The following is a 15,716-nucleotide window of genomic DNA, read 5'->3' as shown; positions in this document are numbered from 1 at the left end:
ATACTTGCCCCAAGTCCTGTTCAAGCTGGTAGGCGCCACACACAGTATGGACGACGAAGATGTTACAATCATTGGTTGTAACGACAATGCCAGCATATCAGTTCTATGTGTTGTCCAAAGACGTGGCACACACTTTGAGTAATCAGTTACAGGTGCACTACACGGACAATGGGGCACCCCCCGGTGGATTGTATGGCGCCCTCGGTGCCCCGTGCTCAACTGACGACATTGTTGCTGATGGCAACTGCTTTTTCAGAGCCATATCACAAGTCGTGTGTGGGAGCCAAGATTCCCATCCATATTTCAGGCATAACATTGTTCAACACATGATGTGCAACGAGGAGCTGGTAAGTTGCTTTCTCAGACACCAGCACTCCAGCGTAAAGGACTATTTGAAACAATCCAACATGTCTCACACATCAACCTGGGCTACAGAGGTAGAGATCCACGGCGCTGCTACCTGCTTGGACTAGATATCTACATTAGTGCTGGCAGTGGTGTAGTGGCGTTGGACGCGGGGGGTACGCCGTACCCCCACTTATTTGGAGCATGATCTTTTTTGTAATAGTCTAATACATATAAATTCATTGCCAGTCTTATCAGTTGCAAGTGTGTATTTGTTGTAATAATGACAAAAACATAATACATTTCATAGTAATTATAATAAAAAATAAAAACGATTTCCTTAAAGAATTATGATTAGTCATCACGCTCGTGACCCCGCGGCGAGCTGGGGGTGTGTCAGTGACACACCCACGGCCAGTTTACCGCCCGCCGATTTTGCGGCAGCTCTTTCCCTCAAGAACGCTAACGAAAAAGCTCTATAATGGTAGGCAAACATTTTTTACTTGACTTGAATATAATTCACAAGAAGAAAGAGTCTAGCAGCACCGAAGCTACAAGTGAAGCTGCTACTAGTACTACAGTACATCATCAGAAGAGCCGCCTAAAGACGTGGATAATGCTAGCTAACGTGCACGTTAGCTGCGCTAGCAACGTTCCCCTGGCTAGCTCAAGCTCACCTTTCCCAGAGGTATGGACGGAGGAGACAAGAGACATACCCGTGGATAGACTGCAAAGCTGGGAAACTGGGCTGCAAAGTTTGTTCATCCATATCTGATGTATCAGTCTTCAAAACGCAAGGTGTGTGTGTGTGTGTGAAAAAAGCAGCGCTGTCTGCTTATTTGCAATGTAGGCTAGGCCTAATCAGAATAATTTCCAGTCCAGATTCAATGTTTGCATTAGTAGGCTATATATATTTTTCATCTTGTTTATTTAATAAGTTAATTTCAGGACACTTGGAAATTTTGTTTGTTTGTTATGAGTTTTAAATAGATTTTGAAAGTGGAGAGTAGAGAGAGAGAAAGCAGCACTGTCTGCTTAGTTGCAATACTGTAGTTTATGCGATTTAGGCCTATACATTGTTTATGTAACGTATGTGCCAGTGTGTCCATGGTTTTGAGTATGTGTGTGTGTGTTGAGCACAGCGCCGTCTGCTTTTTGCAGTACAGTAACTAAAGTAGGACTAAGCATACCGGTAGTTTCTGTGGACCTGTCTGCCCGTTTTGTGAGTGCACTGCGCGCGTGCGCACTTGTTTGGCATTGTTTGGGATGACCTAATTTAAAATAGCGTCCCCCCAGTAAAAAAATCCCCACTACAACACTGAGTGCTGGGGGGAAACGATTATTTCGAAAACGATTAATCGGGCGATTATTTGATCGATTAGTCGACTAATCTAACGAATATTTTTCTGTTGTTCAATTCATAAAAAACGTAATGTAAAAAAAATAAATTTCACGATACTGTGTCTCTGGGGATCTTAATATTTAAGAACCTATTAATGTGTTATACCAGATTAACGGGAGAATCTCAGCTAACTGACGATACAAACCATGTTTACCAAAACAAAACACAAGTCTCATAAGAAGCATCTAAATGACCCATGAGCGAAAAATGCTAACGGACATTGGCACAGAACTTAAGATAAAAGTACCCTTATTACTTATCGTAGCTGCACATACAAGATATCCGATTAAAGCTGAGACTCCACAGATTATGTAGGTATATAGTATCATCACTGAGTGATCCGGACTCGCGACAGGGGAAGCAAATACAGTCATCACAACACGTACCTTTACAGAGCTTCTAGGGAGATCGTCTCACCACCGTAGCTGTCAATCTGATCAAAGACGTGTTCAATGGCATTAAAATGAGAAAAACGCGGCTGAATCGGTTAATCCATAGGTTTTTTAACGTCTATGTATAAAAAAATGATTGAATTTATAATCCATAATTCCATTTTTATGTAAAAATCGGAGAGCAAATGCTAGCTGCTAATGATAGCCACCACAGCTAGCTGCCGCTTTAAATGTTCCACATAGCCGTTGTGCTTGTGTGATATGCCAACTCCATTTGGCAAGACTGCAAATGACAATATCTTTGCGTTTTGGACTAACTTTAAATATTCCCATGCTTTTGAAGACCTAGGCGAGATGTTTTCGTTTGAGGGCTTCATGCGCAATCCTGTGAGGAGGAGGTGGTAGCCGCTTCAGTCTCCATTGTGTTTGAAGTGCGATTGCGAACTGCTTGTTGCTTTATTTACACACCCACGTGTGTGTAGCGACGCGTCGACGCGGAAATATGTCGTCGACGATATTTTGAAGTCGACGCGTCGCTACAGCACTAATCTACATACACAGTGGCACATGGTTGAAATTTCAATGGCGAGGACCGAGACTCACAGAGCAAAACATTTATTTGAAACATTGGAATGCCACACACGATGAACCCGTTCTTTGCACAAAGAAGGGGAACTTGTTGGAATGTCATATGTTGTGTAGGTCTCCAGCCTTGCCCTATGCTAGAGCAATGGTAACGAGGAGTGCTAAGAGGGGCAACGTTGTGCCACAGGTTGCAGATGACATGTCTGACACACAGCCCACTGAAAACCCCACCTGTCCTTCAAGTGCCCCTCGCTCCCAACCTGGCACCACTTCCAAGTATATCAGAAACAGGAAAAGACTGGATAGTAAACGACAATATCATGCAGACACAACCTATCGACACCTGAAGAAGACAACACGTGGCCGGTGACATGTGTCCCTGCCAACATAACGGCGACCACACACGTTTTGCCAAGGTCAGACGATGATGACTCACTACTGCGAGTTCACCTGAAACGCAAGATGTCATACACGGCTAATTACAGCTACCAATACGTCAGTGTCCAGCGTATCAAAAAAGCCTTGCTGTGGGTTACAAGCGTACAACCCTTATTACGCTGACATACTCTTCAACACCGAATGGTTAAATCGCTATGAGCAAGACGTCAACCAACAGCCTCCTGACGAACACACACAGCCAGAAGAGGCATGTGTTGACGAGGAACCATCACATGACCGCCAAACACATGGCATGTTCATGGACACATGTCTCCAACCTGTGGATCTAGGACAGGAAATCTTAGACCGTTATGACACAACCCTGAACATTGCTCCTGCTGAAGGTAACAATCCTGTTGCCCTTCTTACAGACAAAACCAACGAGGCCAAAAGTTTCCCCGTCCTTTTCCCACAGGGTGGTCCAACCTACCATGATTTCTGGAACCACAGGGTGACCTTGGCCAGTTACTTTAAAAGTCGCATTATGCATGCCGACGGTCGGTTTGCACATAATGTTGATTACATCTTCTACGCTCAGTACATGACTGAAGTACAGATGGTCTCTTCAAGTATCTCCATCGCTTTACGTAAAGGACATTTCGGGACATCACCAGGTACGATTACAGGGGCCATGCTAAACAACACTGACACTCTGAAAAACATACTTCAAACCAATGACGGCTACAGATTCCTGCGGCCCATTCGTGGCACACCTGCTTTTTGGGCTGGAGCCCAAAAGGATGTGTTTGCCATGGTCAGGCAGCTTGGATTGCCCACTTTCTTCTGCTCCTTCTCTGCTGCTGACATGCGGTGGGAGAATTTGCTTATCAGCATGATGCGTCAAGAAGGACGATGTGACAATGTCGCCGATTTAGACTGGAGTGACAAATGCGGTCTTTTGCGTCGCAATCCTGTCACTGCAGCACGCATGTTTGACAAAGATGGCGGACCTTTCTAAAAGAGGTCATACAATCACCAAGCCAACCAATAGGAAAGGTGGTAGACTTCTTCTATCGTGTGGAGTTCCAACAGAGAGGGAGTCCTCATATTCATGCCATTTTCTGGATTGCCAACAGCCCACAAGTGGATCGCGACAGTGATGAGGAGGTGGTACTGTTTGTTGACAAATACATTTCATGCTCACTTCCAGAAGGTGATGACAGTCTTCAGGAACAGGTATCAACCCTCCAAACGCATAGCAAAAAGCATTCCAAGTCCTGTCGCACTGTATGTCGCTTCAATTTCCCACGTCCTTTGTTTCCAGAGGACGGAATAATGACGACTTGTGCTCGCCCCAGGACACCACTAACAACCACATGACCAAAGACGCAGCATGTAAACTCATGACCAAGGTCAAAGACACAGTCACTGATGTCAGGGAGACTTTCACTACTGTGTCACAGCTGTATGACAAACTTGGCATGACCCAACAGCTGTTGGAAACTGCTTTTGCCTGCGTTGCTGGCAAAACACAAGTTGTCCTTAGGCGCCAACCCGCAGACGTATGGGTGAATCCTTACAACAAGCACTTACTTTCAGCATGGAATGCTAACATGGACATCCAGTTTGTTGTCAATGCATATGCTTGCATTGTCTACATCATTTCATACATTGCTAAAGCTGAGCGCGAAATGGGCTTAATTCTCACCGCCGCTCACCGTGAAGCAACACAGGAGGGCAACACAGATGCCAAGCAGGCCATGCGCAAGATGGGACGTGTGTATTTGCATAATCGAGATGTGTGCGCACAGGAAGCCGTGTACAGACTGCTCCAGATGCCTTTTAAAAGGATGCTCGCGCGCCACCGTGTACATTCCCACAGGAGAACACGCCACGCGCATCAGCCGGCCTATGGCCACACTGAAACGCATGGCCAATTCACAGACGCTCACTAACGACAACATGTGGATGACCAGTCCTGTGGACCGATATGCAGCCAGACCAAGCGAACCCCTTTTCCATCAAATGTGTTTGGCTACCTTTCTGTCAGAATACAGAGTTCTGTCTAACAGCGAGAGCCCTCGGAAGAAAATCCAACTAGGCCAGGGACTTGAATTTATCCAGAAAAGGCAACCGGCACGCACTGCCGTGGTGCGCTATGTGCGGTTCTCAAATGACACGCAGCCGGAAAAGTACTTCCAAAACATTTTGCAGCTGTTCCTACCTTACCGTGTAGCTGATGACCTCAAACCTCCAGGTTGTCCCACATACGAAGAGTTCTATCGCCATGGTCACTGGCTGCTAGACGGCCAGCCTCACTCTGTTAAAGACACTGTTGACGTGAACAGGCAAACTTTTGAGAAGGAATGTCAAGACATCACACATTCGGCAATGACATTGTAAACCAAGACATCCTTGAAGATGGCCTGGTGCCAAATGTGTCCCGATCAATGTCTGGAAGATTTGGAATGTGACGAGGAAATGAGGCTACGCGTGCAAAACCGTGGATGAAGACACTGATGACAATCCAGACATCCCTGACAGTGGTGCCCAGGGAAGTCGTTTTGAGGCACATGCTAACTCCATGTGTCGCCCTGATGCACTTAACCTCCTCAGATCACTGAACGTCCAACAGAGAGACATCTTCTACCAAGTCAGACATTGGTGCCATGCCAAAGTCAATGGCAAACAGCCAACACCTTTCCATGTCTTCATCACTGGCGGTGCTGGCACAGGGAAAACACACCTCATCAAGGCCATCCAATATGAAGCCACTAGATTGTTGTCCCAGGTTGCTAGTTCACCGGACAAGGTCACCGTCTTGTTGACTGCCCCAACTGGCATTGCTGCTTATTCCATCCAAGCCACCACAATACATAGCACATTGTCTATAGGCATGAATGTGAAACTCCCCTACATGCCCTTAGGCGAGGCCAAACTCAGTACCTTACGTACTGAATTAAACGACCTGCAGATCCTGGTGATAGATGAAATCTCTATGGTCAGTCATAACTTGCTGGCCTACATTCACGGCAGGCTTCGCCAAATTATGCAACCCGGGGATCATTCGCCATTTGGAAACGTCTGTGTCATAGCTGTGGGAGACTTTTTCCAGCTCAGCCCAGTTCAAGCCAAGGCACGACTATGTGATTTATGGAATGGCAATTTCTCCATCGCACAGTTGACCACCATTGTACGCCAACAAGACACTGTGTTTGCCGAAATGTTGAACAGACTGCGTACAAGACTCAAAACCACCGCCCTTCATCCAAGTGACATCGCACTGTTGAAAAACTGTGAAACCGGACTCGCCAGCTCGGCCTTGCATATTTTTCCCACCAACGCACAAGTCAACGCACACAACATCATCCAGTTAGGTGCCACATGTCCAGACCACTTGTGTGTGCAGGCACTGGATTATGAGAAAAATCCAAAAACCAGACTCATGCAATTGAAACAGGGCCACTTCAAACATGTCTACCAATCCATTCTACCCGAGTCCTTGGACATAGGACATGGAGCACGTGTCATGCTGATCAAAAACATCGATGTGTCTGACGGATTGGTGAACGGAGTGTGCGGCGAAGTCATGAACATTGTCATGAATGACAGCAAAACCTCTGACAACACTGTCTTTGTGAAATTTGACTCTGACAAGGTGGGAAGTCACCGAAGGACGCGTTCCCCTAAATCTCCTGCACACATTTCAGCTACTCCCATACACATGGAGGAGGAAAGGTTTGGCGGCAAGGGGCAATTGCGCAAACAGTTTCCATTGAAGTTGGCCTGGGCTTGTACTGTCCACAAGGTGCAAGGACTAACTGTAGACCAAGCCGTCATTTCGCTTAAAGGCGTGTTTGCACCGGGACAGTTATATGTGGCTTTGAGCCGTGTTAGCAGCTTACTTGGCCTGACACTGCAGGACTTCAAAGACAGCGCCATCTATTGCAAACCCAATATTCAAGACTCCCTTGCAGGCATGCCAGCATTTGTACCCATCAGTACTACACCCACACAGAACACTCTGTCATTCTCAATATTCTCTATGAATGTTCAGAGCTTGCCCAGTCATTTACCTGATCTAACACTTGCTGTTCAGCCATTTCCCTATAGCTGTGTGGCTGTCACAGAGACATGGTTACCTCACACTGTCACACCTGACACTACACGCATTCCAAACTACACATTTCACAGTATGCCACGTTGTAAGGCCTACAACACACCGGACCCGGTTTTGGCAGCATACAAGGACCAACAAGGTGCCCCAGTGAGATGATAGTGAACTGTTCGTGAACTTGTCATGACAAGTTCATGAAATATTAGTGAACCATATTCATGAACAGCTCATAACAAAGTTGATGAACTGTTCATGAAAGTGACATGAACATTAAATGGCACTAGGGCAGTTCATGAACTACTCATGAAACTCCTGTGCTGGAATGGTTCATGAACAATTCATGGAATATGGTTTTAGGCAGGTTCATGAACAATTCATGGAATGGAGTTTTCAGTGAGTGTGTAGGGATATTCAGTTTTCAACCAAGAACATATCAAGAACTGTTCATAACAACTTCATGAACCGTTCATGAACAGTTCATACCCAGTCACTGAATATAATTCAATGGCTGGCTATGAACTGTTCATGAACCATTGACTGTGGGTCAATTGGCAACCATAGAAAACAACAATTATGTCAATCACAATGGAACTTTACTCAAATTAACAAACAAACAAACAAACATACATGTATACAGGTGGAGCACTACAATTAATCCTATCACTATTTGAAGCAGTTCTTGACACTCAGCTGCACAACATTTTTTGTTACGGGTCCCAACAGCTTGGGTACCACAGCAACAATAAATGATTTCTGTAGAAAACAGAAAAGTGCAGCAGCAATAATTATACACAGGATCCGGTTGATCGTCTGGAATGCTTCTTATTCAAAATTCAAAGTACACAGTTACATTCAAATAGCTGAACTTTACAAACATCACATTTCTCCATTTAAGTTATCTGTCTGTCACAGTCAATTACTGTATCTCAAGGAGAAATTCAACATAGTTAATATAAATTATTACATTACATTGCATTTAGCTGACGCTTTTATCCAAAGCGACTTACAATAAGTGCATTCGACCAAGAAGATACAAACTTGAAGAAAACTGAATTATATAAGTACATCAGGTTTCATAGAGCAAAAACATTTCAAGTGCTACTCAACTGGCTTTAGGTAAGCCAGTCCATAAGTGCTTTGTTAATAGTTCTATTGCTCGAAGTGGAGTCGAAAGAGATGAGTTTTCAGTCTGCGCCGGAAGGTGTGTAAGCTTTCTGCTGTCCTGATGTCAATGGGAGCTCATTCCACCATCTTGGAGCCAGGATAGCAAACCCACGTGTTTTTGCTGATGGGAACTTGGGTCCCCTTCGCAGCGAGGGTGCAGCGAGCCGTTTGGTTGATGCAGAGCGGAGTGCACGTGCTGGGGTGTACGATTAACCATGTCCTGGATGTAGGAAGGGCCAGATCCATTTGCAGCATGGTACGCAAGTACCATTGTCTTGAAGTGGATTCTAGCAGTTACCGGAAGCCAGTGGAGGGAGCGAGGGAGCGGCGTGGTGTGGGAGAATTCAGGAAGGTTGAAGACCAGACGAGCCGCTGCATTCTGGATGAGCTGCAGGTCGGATGGCACATGCAGGTAGACCAGCCAGGAGGGAGTTGCAGTAGTTTAGGCGTGAGATGATGAGAGCCTGGACCAGAACCTGCGTCGCTTTCTGGGTCAGCTGGGGACGCATCCTCCTGATGTTGTAAAGCGTGTATCTGCAGCAGCGCGTTGTAGCAGCTATGTTTGCAGTGAAGGACAGGTTGTTATCTATAAACACATAACGCTATCAAATAATACTTTCTATCAATATATCTATCTTTACCAAATATAACATATTATGGAGATCACAAAAATACACTGTCAATGTTAATAAACAAAAAACAAGGCAATGTGCCTGCAAGACTGCACTCAGGTAAACATAACGTATTACCCGTGCGCAGCAGCTAACCTGCCTGCGAGCCTTCGCTCAGGTCACATTTACCCAGGTGCGGCTGAAGCCCGCGAAAATGGCCTCTATTGTTGACGACAGTTTAGTATTTTTAAAATACCGTTACTATGTCAAACATGCTCAAAACCTTCTGACACACTCTCCTAAACATCTCCAACATCATATCTAATTCACACAAGTTAACATCGATCATTTTCATCATGTACTGACCTGTAGAAAACAGAAAAGTGCAGCAGCAATAATTATACACAGGATCCGGTTGATCGTCTGGATTGCTTCTGAGGAGGGGGCGGAAGTGTCCCCCCTAAGGTAACCCAGATGTCACCGCTCACCTGCCAAAGGTTCCACCTTGGCGCTACTTACTCGTACTGCTTCTCAAACAGTACAGATAAACCATAAAATGATATGAATGTCACCAAAATAAATACAGATAATGTTCAGTTTCAAATTCACTATTGTTTTGTTTTAAGATTAAAAGTTTTAAAAAATAAAGAAATGTTCAAATAGTAGATGAATATTCAAGAGGTCTTTAAAAACATCACACTGATCATCAAAAGTTCATAAAATGCTCATGAATATTCCAAAATATTCTGAACTTGCCACAATCATCCAAAATTCATGAAATGCTCATAGTCATGAAAAGTTCATGAAATGCTCATGCACACTTTGTGGGGTTTTAATTATAATGTTGTGATTGGCTGGATCATGAAAAGTTCATAAATTGCTCATAAAAGTCTGTCATGAGCAAAAGAGGAACTTTATATGAATGAACAATGTTCATAAACATTTCATGAACTGCTCTTTAAAATGGTTCATGAGCATTTTAAGAATTTTGGTTCATGAACATGACAAGTGAACATATGATGAGTTGTTGTTATAATGTTTCATGAGTGCTCATGAACAGCTCATAAAGTCATGAACTCCATCTCACAGGGGTGGCGGCGTTGGGATCTACTGCCGAGACCATTTACATTACACCAAACTGGATCTTCCCAACCTCAACATTGAATGCATTGCCTGTCATTTCACCGAAGACAATTTCATTGTTGCGGTTGTTTATCGACCACCAAACTATCCCATGACGCAGTTCAAAACCAACATGCCCCAGTTGACCAATGCCCTCAATGCCACATCAAACAACATTGTCATGTTGGGGGACTTCAACCAAGATCTGCTCAAATCCACTTCAATGTCCACATTCATGACAACCCTTGGATACTCCCAACTGGTATCTGAACCCACAACAGAAAAGGGAACATTGATCGATCATGTATATCTCACAAATACAAGTCCATACCTGGGAGAAACCACGGTCAAGCCAATGTACTTCAGCACTCATGAAGCAGTTCAATGTCTACTAAGAAAGCGGTCCTAACCAGTTCCATTTCTGGAACTGACAAACAACACTCCGTACATTTGGTTGTGTCTGGACAGTGGAAGCAGGGACAGGAACCTCAACACCTTGATCCCTGCCAAGTCCTACATGACTGTTGTTGGGTGTCAGTGCCACAACAACTACTTAGGAGTAATGTGTGACTGTACATATGTTGTGTCCTTGGGCAAGACACTTTACCCGCATTTGCTCATGTGGGTAATGTCCACAGTAATGGCTCTTACATGTCTAATATCTGTAATGTGTACTTGTACAGCGCTTTGAGCACCTGTAAAAGCGCTCTAATAACAAAATGTAATGCCTTATTAATATGTTTATGTATGCGTACGCAAAGAGAGGCACACTATTGCCTATATCAATGTCAACACCATCCACAACAAACCCCAACTAATTCTGTGTCATCTTGCACTTGTAACCAACCCTACTGTGCATTACTTTACAGTCATTTCCACAGGTTGTTCCACTTTCTGCAAAAACGTCTGCATAATCCACCCTCATCCACATTCCCACATCTACACATATCACTTCTCACACAACACCAATCACTCTGTTTAATTACATACACTAAATAAATCACACCAACATTTCACTATTTCCATTCCAGTTCACAAACTGTTTTAATTTGTCTTCTCTCCCATACCACACCTAATCACCTACATGTCTTACTACACAGGGAATGGAGAGGTCTTTCATGCTTATAGCAAACCCCACTGCCCTGCTAACAGGACATTTAACATTACATAGCATGCTGTTCCCAATTACGTCAGATCAATGTTATCCTGCAATACAGTGCAATACATATGTTACAACTACATATTTAGTCATACATCACTATTACCCAACACACAGCTTCACGTGCCATTGACAACATCACATTAACAACTGTATTGCAGGTTTGCTTTTTGATCAATACACACAGCCACAAAAAGCAAACACCACTGGTATGGACTCTCATATGAGACAGGGTTCAAATCCCTGTAGTGGCTTGAACTATTGTTGGACTGTACACATTTCTTTAACACGCCAAATATATCCCGTAAAAACTCAAACAACTCTTAACTATACCTCCATTCAACAACTATAACATCAACCACAAATCAACACCCTGCTTACACAGCCAGAACCACTAACACACAAGCCTAATACCTCCTGGTCAGATCACACGCAGCTTATTTACCACGACTCCAGCACGCCTGCAGGACGCCGGGACGACCGGCGACCCTCCCCGACAGGCGCTCGGACGCGAAGGCCCGCCCACAACTGCGTGCACGTCTGTGACCGCAGTTTTAATTATTATTAGGGCCCGAGCACGATGTGCTAGGACCCAACGGCGTCCTAGCACGATGTGCTAGGACCCAACGGCGTCCTAGCACGAAGTGCGAGGATACCTATTGTTATTCGTGGTATTATTATTATTAGGGCCCGAGCACGAGGGTGCTAGGACCCAACGGCGTCCTAGCACGAAGTGCAAGGATACCTATTGTTATTCGTGGTATTATTATTATTATTATATAATTACGGAATCCTTGTTTTCAGGCCTTTAGGATGCTGAAAAAGTTGTATAATTTTGCACGGACGCCAGGACCGGTGAAAAATTTGATATTCTGGAGTCGATGAGTTCAAATTGTCCAACCTGCTCGCTAGCGCCACCTATTTCAATTCCATTTTGGAAAAATTCACAAAGTCCCACCGTAACTCCGAATGACCTGACATTTTGCAAACATATCCGGGTGGACCTGCTCTACAAATAATCCAATTGGAATCTTTAGCTCCGCCTACTTTTTTTTAAATTAGCATAATTTTAAAAACACTTAAATATTCACTTAAATTTCAATTTTTAGTTTATCAACACCAAACTTCGTATACAGCATCGCCGGAGGGTCATACACATTACCCTAGGAGATGAGCATGTTCAAACGATAATTATTTCCGCCATGAATTAAAACGTACTCGCAAAAAGGCGGGGCTTAGAAAGAAATGATCATAATTCATCAACAATGTATCCAAACATCACAGATTTTGGTGGAAACGTTGAGTCTGTCTTGGGGAATAGGCACACTAAAGTATTTTCATTTTGGACTATAGGGGGCGCCAAAAACACCACCAATTTATAACTCAAGAGCGGATGGACTAATCTTTTTGTGTTTTGTTTACACATACTCTCGGGGCGACTACGAACTTAGATTCAAAGTGTCGCAACAAATTCAGAATGTGGGCGTGGCCTATACATTATTTTTAAATTGCGATAGCATAAAATGAGCTTCGGACGCAAAACTTGGGACACACGTCAGAGCCCAGGACCTTTTCGAAAATGTAAAAAAAAAACGTACATTTTCAAAAAAACTGCTCACTAGCGCCCCCTATTGTGTGGTAGTCACATATAGTTTCTCAAAACTTCACGAATTTTGGCACAGACATTTCTCATGGAATTGCGGATATATTTGTACATACATTCCATTAGCCCCGCCCCACAAAAAGTCGGCCATTTTCAAATATGTGCGTTTTTCAGCCATTTTACGCACGTTCTTGCGAACTCCTCCTAGGGGAATGATCGGAAAAATTCCAATGCAGGACAGGTTTATCCCCTATCCCATATGATACTTAATTGAGGAGCACATTTTTGAAAAATTACTCGTGGAGGTCGTAAGCTAACAGCGAATACACCATTGTTGACGATTTACATGTCGCAAATTACTCTAAACTACTCGGATATAGTTATTCCGATATTCACGAAACGCTGTATACATATTGCTATTATGATTGCACACATATTTCAAATTGCCTTTCATTAGCTCCGCCCCCCAGAAAGTCGGCCATTTTGAAAAATGTGCGTTTTTCAGCCATTTTACGCACGTTCTTGCGAACTCCTCATAGGGGAATGATCGTAAAAATTCCAATGCAGGACAGGTTCAGCCCCTATCCAATATGATACTTAATTGAGGAGCACATTTTTGAAAAATTACTCGTGGAGGTCGTAAGCTTACAGCGAATACACCATTTTTGACGATTTACATGTCGCAAATTACTCTAAACTACTCGGATATAGTTATTCCGATATTCACGAAACGCTGTATACATATTCCTATTATGATTTCACACATATTTCAAATTGCCTTCCATTAGCTCCGCACCCCAGAAAGTCGGCCATTTTGAAATATGTGCGTTTTTCAGCCATTTTACGCACGTTCTTGCGAACTTCTCCTAGGGGAATGATCGGAAAAATTCCAATGCAGGACAGGTTTAGCCCCTATCCCATATGATACTTAATTGAGGAGCACATTTTTGAAAAATTATTCGTGGAGGTCGTAAGCTTACAGCGAATACACCATTTTTGACGATTTACATGTCACAAATTCATCCACACTACTACATTTCCATTTTTGGAAACCTTTACAAAGTGGCACCGTAACTCCAAATGACCTGACATTTTGCCCACTTATTCGGGTGGACCTACTCTACATATTATGTCCAAGTACCCGAAAACTCCACCTACTTCATTTTTTTTAATTACCATAATGTTAAAAACAGTGAAATATTACCTTAAATTTCCATGTTTTCTTTTTCAACGCCAAACTTAGTATACAGCATCAGTGGAGGGTCAGACACATTACTGTAGAAAATGAGCATGTTCAGTCCATAAATATACCCGTCATTAATCTAAATGCTCATCACTGCTGTCACTTCAGCCTTACATACTTTTACTTATAATTAAAAAATTACATCTGTGTGCCATGTAGTACTTGTCATTTTGCATAATACTGTATATACTTATTACATTGCTGTTAACATTGTCTTTTTTTAAATACTGTCTACACTTAATCTACAACTTCTCTCATATCATTGAATCTACATTATGGTTGTTTATATTTATCTGTTATCTTGGACTTCTTTGCGTCTTAGGTTTACATTTAAATGTTTGCTGTGACGGACTGCGGAGCTGAGCAAAACACACACTAACAGTTAGACCAAACACACTTAGCTATTCCATCTACCTCTGGAGCTAGCTAAACTAGTTATAAATATGTTTATTCTTCACTGTCGGCATATAGGGTTAGGGTTAACCCTAACCCTAACCCTAACACAGTTGGCGCACATGCCTAAGATTTCCTGGTCAGAAACAAAGGAACGCAAAGTCAGGTAAACAATTTAGAGACATGACAAACGGCTCATCTCGGAGGACTGAGGGGGGGGACCAGCAACCCTCCCCGACAGGCGCACGGACGCGAGGGCCCGCTCATCACTGCGCGCACAAGTGCGACCGCAGTTTTAATTAGGGCCCGAGCACGATGTGCTAGGACCCAACGGCGTCCTAGCACGAAGTGCGAGGATACCTATTGTTATTCGTGGTATTATTAGGGCCCGAGCACGAGAGTGCTAGGACCCAACGGCGTCCTAGCACGAAGTGCAAGGATACCTATTGTTATTCGTGGTATTATTATTTTTTTTCTGCTGGCGTTTCCTGTTTTTGAGGCCTTTAGGACGCTGAAAAAGTTGTATAATTTTGCACGGACTCCATAACTGGTGAAAACTACCTTATTCTGGAGTCAATTGTACAACTTGCTCGCTAGCGCCACCTATACAAATCCCAATTCGGAATTCATTTACAAAGTCGCACCGTAACTCCAAATGACCTGAAATTTTGCACACATATCCGGGTGGACCTGCTCTACAAATAATCTCCTTGAACTCCTAAGCTCCGCCTACTTTATTTTTTTTTAAATTAGCATAATTTACAAAACAGTTAAATATTCACTTAAATTTCAAATGTTGGTTTTTCAACACCAAACTCAGTATACAGTATCACCGGAGGGTCAGACACATTACCCTAGGAGATGAGCATGTTCAAACGATAAATATTTCCAACATGAATTAAAACGTACTCGCAAAAAGGCGGGGCTTAGAAAGAAATGCTCATAATTCATCAACAATGTACCAAAAAAACACACATTTTGTTGGTAAGGTTCAGTCTGTATTGGGGAATAGGCACCCAAAGTGATTTCCATTTTGGACTATAGGGGGCGCCAAAAACATGACAAATGTATAACTCATGAACCGATGGACGAAATCTTTTTTTTTTTTTTAGACATGCTCTAGGGATGAGTATTTACTTATATTTAAAGTCTCACAACGAATGACAATTGTGGGCATGGCCTGTACTTTTTTTTTTATGACG

General features: G+C 43.3%; 1 pseudogene; it reads left to right on the top strand.

The window, feature by feature from the left end:
- The first annotated feature begins 2,869 nt into the window (after positions 1 to 2,869).
- LOC117453476 (uncharacterized) lies at positions 2,870 to 7,378 on the top strand (annotated as a pseudogene).
- Positions 7,379 to 15,716: the final 8,338 nt, after the last annotated feature.

The sequence above is a fragment of the Pseudochaenichthys georgianus genome, chromosome 10, assembly GCF_902827115.2.
Source record: "Pseudochaenichthys georgianus chromosome 10, fPseGeo1.2, whole genome shotgun sequence".
NCBI lineage: Eukaryota > Metazoa > Chordata > Actinopteri > Perciformes > Channichthyidae > Pseudochaenichthys > Pseudochaenichthys georgianus.
Note: the sequence above shows the minus strand (reverse complement) of the source record. Positions and strands in the feature narration are given on the sequence as shown.